This window comes from Falco rusticolus, chromosome 12 (assembly GCF_015220075.1).
Source record: "Falco rusticolus isolate bFalRus1 chromosome 12, bFalRus1.pri, whole genome shotgun sequence".
Lineage (NCBI taxonomy): Eukaryota > Metazoa > Chordata > Aves > Falconiformes > Falconidae > Falco > Falco rusticolus.
Genome location: NC_051198.1, coordinates 5368130 through 5374129, shown reverse-complemented (window position 1 = coordinate 5374129; position 6000 = coordinate 5368130). Strand labels below are relative to the sequence as shown.

General features: G+C 46.0%; 1 long non-coding RNA gene across 1 annotated transcript in view; it reads left to right on the top strand.

Annotated features, from left to right (window-relative positions):
- The first annotated feature begins 2823 nt into the window (after positions 1-2823).
- LOC119156360 overlaps positions 2824-6000 on the top strand; it is a 366829-nt gene continuing 363652 nt past the window's right edge. The window contains exon 1 of the long non-coding RNA XR_005107087.1: positions 2824-3726. This is a non-coding gene — a long non-coding RNA (uncharacterized LOC119156360). The remainder of the gene's footprint in view (positions 3727-6000) is intronic.

The following is a 6000-nucleotide window of genomic DNA, read 5'->3' as shown; positions in this document are numbered from 1 at the left end:
CACACACAAAGTAGTTACTTGTATGCAGAAGCAGAGAAGCCATGCTAAGGTATTTATCTAACATCTGCCTTATACATTTTCCTGCCCTGATCATGCCTTTTTGGAATTTGTTTATGTCCATAGCTGAGTGCCTCTAAAGAATAAAGCCCTAGCCAATGTGCAGCTCCCTGGGCTTACTGGTTTTGCTGTTCTCCAGACACGTTAGCTAGAGGCTGCCTGAGGTCCTCACTGAATCTGCTGGTGAACTTGGGTCTGATTTCATAAAGCCTGCTTTTAGCTTGGAGGTGGAAGCCATGCAGGACCTAACACTTGTGCAGCCTTTGTGTCAGTGCAAATATACCGAGAATTGTACATAGCTGATTATTAAGGAGGTGGAAAGAGTACCTGATTTTGGTTTGGATGTGCCAGCGAGATGATTTTGAGGGTCTTTCATCTCAAAACAAAGACATACAGGATCCAGTGGCCGAAGCTGAAGATATTAAAAACAAAGTGTGGGGTGTTTTTTGTTGGGTGGGGTTTTTTGGTTTTTTTTTTTTTTTTTGTTTTTTGGTTTTTGGTTTTTTTTAGCAGCAGCAAGGGTTATTAGTGTTGGTGTGCTCCCAAGGGATGTGGTAAATTGTCCTTTGCAGTATTTAAATAAAAAATAGATGGTTTTATTGAGAAGATAGACTTTATCTTGACCACAAAATATTGAAGACTTGTTGGGTGAAATGTTCTGTTTTTTTCATGGTGAAAATCAGGTTAGATGACTGCAACATCCCTGAAACTTACTAAGCCTATCCCTTTCCTTTTGATGTTTTGGGCGTTTGTTCTTTTTTATTAGTGGCTGAACCTATGTGAATCAGAAAAGATAAGACAGTTTACATGAGTAATTAGTGTGACCCAGGCTATGAATGGGTGTACTGCTTTCCTGATCCTGAATGTCTCTGAGCCTCTTTATTAGAACTTCCCAATGACTCTAGGCATTTAGGACTTTTAAGCCTCTAAGATCCAGTGATGGTTTGACTTGAGGTCCCCATCTGGGTCCATCAGTAAAGGTCTTTTGGGTGGAATGGTACCCAGCTGAATTAGACTCATTAAGGCTCTGCACTGTTGTCTTGTTTCTCTGACATCTCTGCTTTTGACTTTGCTGGTGTGGATACATCCGATGTCTCGCTCTTTTGCTAACCGATGCTAGGTTTAAGAGCATAATTCCAAGCTTTGTGAGAACGGAACATTTGTAAAGCAGCAGCCTCTCGCTAATCTGCAGAGAGAAAGCATGTATGACAGGCAGTTGGGATTCCATTTTTCAGGATCCAGGGTTTAAGACGGGCTTAAAGGAGTCTTATTAAAAGTGTTTTCCAGTGCATGTGGCTCCTTCTGACAGCACCCAGGTGGTTAAGAAACCAGCATTAAGAATAAAAGCTGTTTCTCTTTTCTGCACAACAAATGGTTCAAGTGTCTGGTATTTGATTCAGAAAGGAAACCTGCAGCAGTCATGTCCCCTGAAATAAACCAACCAACATTTTGAGCTGCCAACACTTCTGTCTATTACGTCAAGGCATCACAAAGTTTAAAGCATAGCAAAATTATATATATATTTATATATATTTCAGTAATCCCAGGGTAAATATTAGGTAGACAGCATTTCTGCTTTGTGCATTAAAAACCCGACTGAATTTGAAAAGCCTGCAAGTGCACTTTAGGGATTTTGGAAAGTGTTGTTTGACCATGAGCTAAGACCAGAAGCTGCCATTTTGCAGATGGGGCAGGAGGGAAAGGCGTTTGGCCTTATTCATAACTTCACAGCTACTGCAAATATCAGCTGATGAATATTTATGTTTTGACTGGCAGAGGCCCGAAAGGCAAACGGGGGGAGGAGCGGAGGGGGAAGCTTAAGTTAGGAAAATGGTTGTCTGAACTCTGTGGGATTTCTTTACCAACACTTTCCATGCTTGAACAGTAGCAGCTGAATGAAAACATTATGTACTGAGCCCCTGTGCAGGAAAACAAGGTTTGTCAAGACTCTGTTCGTTAGCACCTTGTACTTTGTTTGAACCTTGGACATTTGCTGGGCCCTGTAAAGGGAAACTTTTTTTTTCTTTAAATCGAATACACTATGGAGCTAGCCAGTTTTCTTTTGTTTAGTTCTTGCTGTGATGGCACTAATTGTAAAACAGGGTCTCATCATTAGGAAAATAGGGGGCCAGACAGGAATGTGAAGCGCTACAGGGTGGTGTGGGTATTCAGGAGGTGCTGCTGCAAGGCAGACTAAAATGGCAGATATGGCAAGGGTTACAGTAGAGGTGTCATTGAACAGACCTGTAGTGCTTGTCAGTGCCCAGCTGTGTTGGTGTCTGTAGGCTCATCCCTGTACCAGGAACACATCTGAAAACAGACCTCCGTCCTGCAAGATGCTGCATAGCTATTAACAAGCAGAGGAGATGAGGGGAAATGCGAACTGAATTATTTGGGCACAGAGCTGGAAGAGACTAAAAGCCAGCTACGCTTTCCTCTTTGCACAAATCCTCAGCACTATCACTGTGTTACATTAACTGCTGCAGGCAATAATTACTTGGTTAAAATGCAAGTTATATTGTTTTTTGCAAGACAGTAGTCCCCCAATAATTCCTGCATGTATCAGCTGTCTCTAGTGTTACTGGTTTAGTTAGTATTGCACTTGAATTTAAAGGAAGAAAAAGAGGTGAGTGTCCTTCCTCTATATAATATAATTTAATTTTAATGTATTTATTTCTTCATATTTTTATTATCTGAAGTCACTCCCGGGGGGGGTGGGGGGGCGGGGAGGGGAATACAAATCTATTCCTTTTGCCTTCACCAGGCTGTAAATTAACAGCAAGGAGCAACTTTCAGTAAGTTCATGAACATGACTTCAGTTGGGGTGAATCAAGCCCAGAAAGGAAACTGGCTGAAATAAGTCACCGCTGACAGCCAGCTAGGGCTTGCTGAGGTGATGGTGGGCTGCGGGTGGCCAGGCCGAACCCCCTTCACAGGGCCATGGGGTCCAACAGCAGCAGCTTGGGGCTTCGTGAAATGCAAGTGCCTTTACAGGCAGGCAGCCTGATTTAGATATATAGAGCAAATAGAAGTGCCCACCATCAATGGATCACTTCAGAAAATAATTCCCCAAGGGCTCTGCAAAATTCACCAGGCTCTGTTTTCAAGGGATAGGGAGAAGCCTAGATTTTGACGATTGTACTTCAGAGAAATCCCTAAACTCCACACTGATTTGCCTGTCGTTTCTCCAGGAGGTGGCTTTTCTTAGGCTGCTTATTTAGAGGCACTTAAATTCCTTGACAAGGAGGAAAATCTTCAGGAAATGCCCATGTGCAAGAAACCGCAGGAGCCTTACACCCCACGAAAACCACCCGCGAAACCCTTCTTTCTTAACCTGTGAGATGCTCATGTGTCCGATATGCAGAAACCAGCAGGTGGTGCAATGCATCAAGTATTTATTTCCCTGGCCAGGGAAAAGCGGGGACAGCGGTGCCAAGGGCTGCCCGCGGCCAGCCTGAGCCCTCAGGCGATTCCCGCCTCCCCGCCCCGCGCGCGGCAGCCGTGTGCAGCGGCCGTGCGGGCGGCGCGCGCTGCCTCCCGCCCCCAGCGCCGGCCTCCCGCGCTTCGCCATTTCCCGAGGCGCAAAGCAGTTGCTCATGGCGAGGGGACTGATCTTTCCTCACCCAGCGGCGAGACGGGGGCGTCCCTGAGGGTGCTGAGGGCAGCTGGGTAAGGGGAAGGCAAGGGGGTGGTGAGGGGTGTGGGGACAGCGAGGCCGCCGTGACCCCCCAGCTCGGCCTTCCTCACGCTGAGGGGTTTGCGCGGCAGCTCCCGTTTTGGCGGGCACCGCTGCGGGAGGGTGGCCGTGACTCCCTCACCTGCCCGGCGCTTTTGTGCCCTCATTGTGGAATGAAGGTGCTTGAGGCATAGAGAAAGGCATGTTTTTCCTCAAAAGTTTTAAAAATACCTCAAAAAAAGCTAAGAAACAATGGTGAATTTGTGTCTGGCGCTGCAGCCCTGCTGCCAGCCCGGCCCAGAACCCTGGAACATTCTGGTGCTTCTCCTTGCAGGGTAGTGGGGACCACCCAACTGCTGCCTCCAGCCTGCGTGGTCAAAATTATGAGGGGAAAAAAAAAAAAAAACACAGAAAGGGCAACAGAGGTACAGGGATAATTTGGAGCAAGGCACAGAAATGTTGGCCATAGCGAGCAGGGCATATTTGTGTGCAGGGGGTGCTCTGCAAAACATGGCAGTGTAAACCAGGACCAGTGTGGATGCGATGCCTTATTTTTCCCCTCCCCTGTGGAAAAAAGAAAGTTTCCAAAACATTTGCTGTTTTCTTGTGAGATTGTCCCTGCCTGCCAGCCAGCACCTGGTGTTCTGCAAACCAGTGAGATGCCATGAGAAGAGGCCAAGGAGCTGCTAACCAGCAGGCAGCAGCAGCAAGGACGGAGAGTAATAAGCTCAGGAAGGGACCAAACAATGCTGTGCAGCTGTTTTTGTTATACTACCGAGCTGTAAAGTTGAAAAATGATTTGAAAAGCAAGGGATGTGCTGGGAGTACTGGCGTGTCCTGCTTATGGGCGCTTGGGGCATTCTGTGCAAATTGAACTTTTTTCCCCCGTTTTTTTGGATGGCTTAATATCGCAGCAGTCGAAGGGAAGAGCAACAACACGCTTGGAGTGCTGAGCCTCTTCCATGATCCCTCTGGCACTGAACTGCACCAGAGTGAGCTGAGGACAGAGGCAAAGCCTGGCTGCTCCCTGTCTTCTCATTGTTGTAATCCAAAACGTGGAGGTTATTTCAGTGCGGAGGTTGCACATGAGAAGGCCCTCAGTTGCTTTTATTGAAAAAATATAAAAAATAAATAAAAAAAAATAACTGGGACAAGAAGGATAACTTCTGCATGATTTACTGGACAGCAAGGGGACCAAGTGGAGGGGTCTTGCTGGAGATGGAGCCATTTGCACTGGAGGAATGTCAGGCCCATCAGCTGTACCCAGCGGTTTGTACGCTGATGCTCTGCAGACTGGTTGCAGCCCCTGGGAGTGAGACTTCCTACATCCCTTTCACAAGTAAATAGCAATATGTAACTTTTCACTGCAGGATTATTTGATAATTGTGAGTCAAGGGCGTGTGGAGGTTTTTGTTTTTTTTTTTTTTGTGTCTGTTTTGTAGAAAAGGGATGGAAAGACAATTACTGTGTCTTGTGACTAACGTAATATGTGACTCAAAATGTTAAGCAAGAGTGCTGATGTGATAGCCTTTTCCCCACAACTTGAATTCAATGCGAGAGGTGTGAGGTTGAAATGCGAAATAGTTCCCCTGAAGCCAGGTCGCTCTGGCTTTGAATCCAAAGCCACTGGAGCTGGAAGTTAGTTCGTAACCTACAGAAAGTGAAACTGTGTAAGGGGCTTATTCCTATTACAAACTCAAAATTTAGATGTTTCTGCTGTACTCTTTGTGTTTTGATTTAGCAGATAGAAGGTGGGTTTCATGCATGAAAGCAAGAGGGTGCTGCGGCATTGAAGCAGCCTCATCGTGTCTGGGCCTATAACCCTACTGGAGGGTCCTGCTGTGGCTTAGGCAAAACCTGCGAAGGAATCTCATCTTTTTCTCCTAGCCACACTATCATTCTAGGATTTGTATGATTCCGATTTGGATTTCATCTCTGTGGGAATGGGTGCTGGTGCTCCTTTCGCAGGATAAGATGGTTGTGAAGTGTTCTTTCTGCCCCTTTCCGATGTGCCTGTCCATATCTCTAGTCCAAGAAGTGTGAGGAGCTAGGAATGAGACTATGAAAGCGTGGTTCCCTGCAGGGGCTTCTCATGTGCAGGGTCTGGAGAGGCTGAGTTCTGTGCAAAGGACAAATAATTTATTTAACTTAGCATTTGGGGGTTTCAGAATATGGCTTTAGGCCAAGTCTGAGTGACAATAAAAGTAATTATTCTATGAGAAAATTGGATAGTTACAGGAGATCTAGTACATCTAGAGAACTGTCAT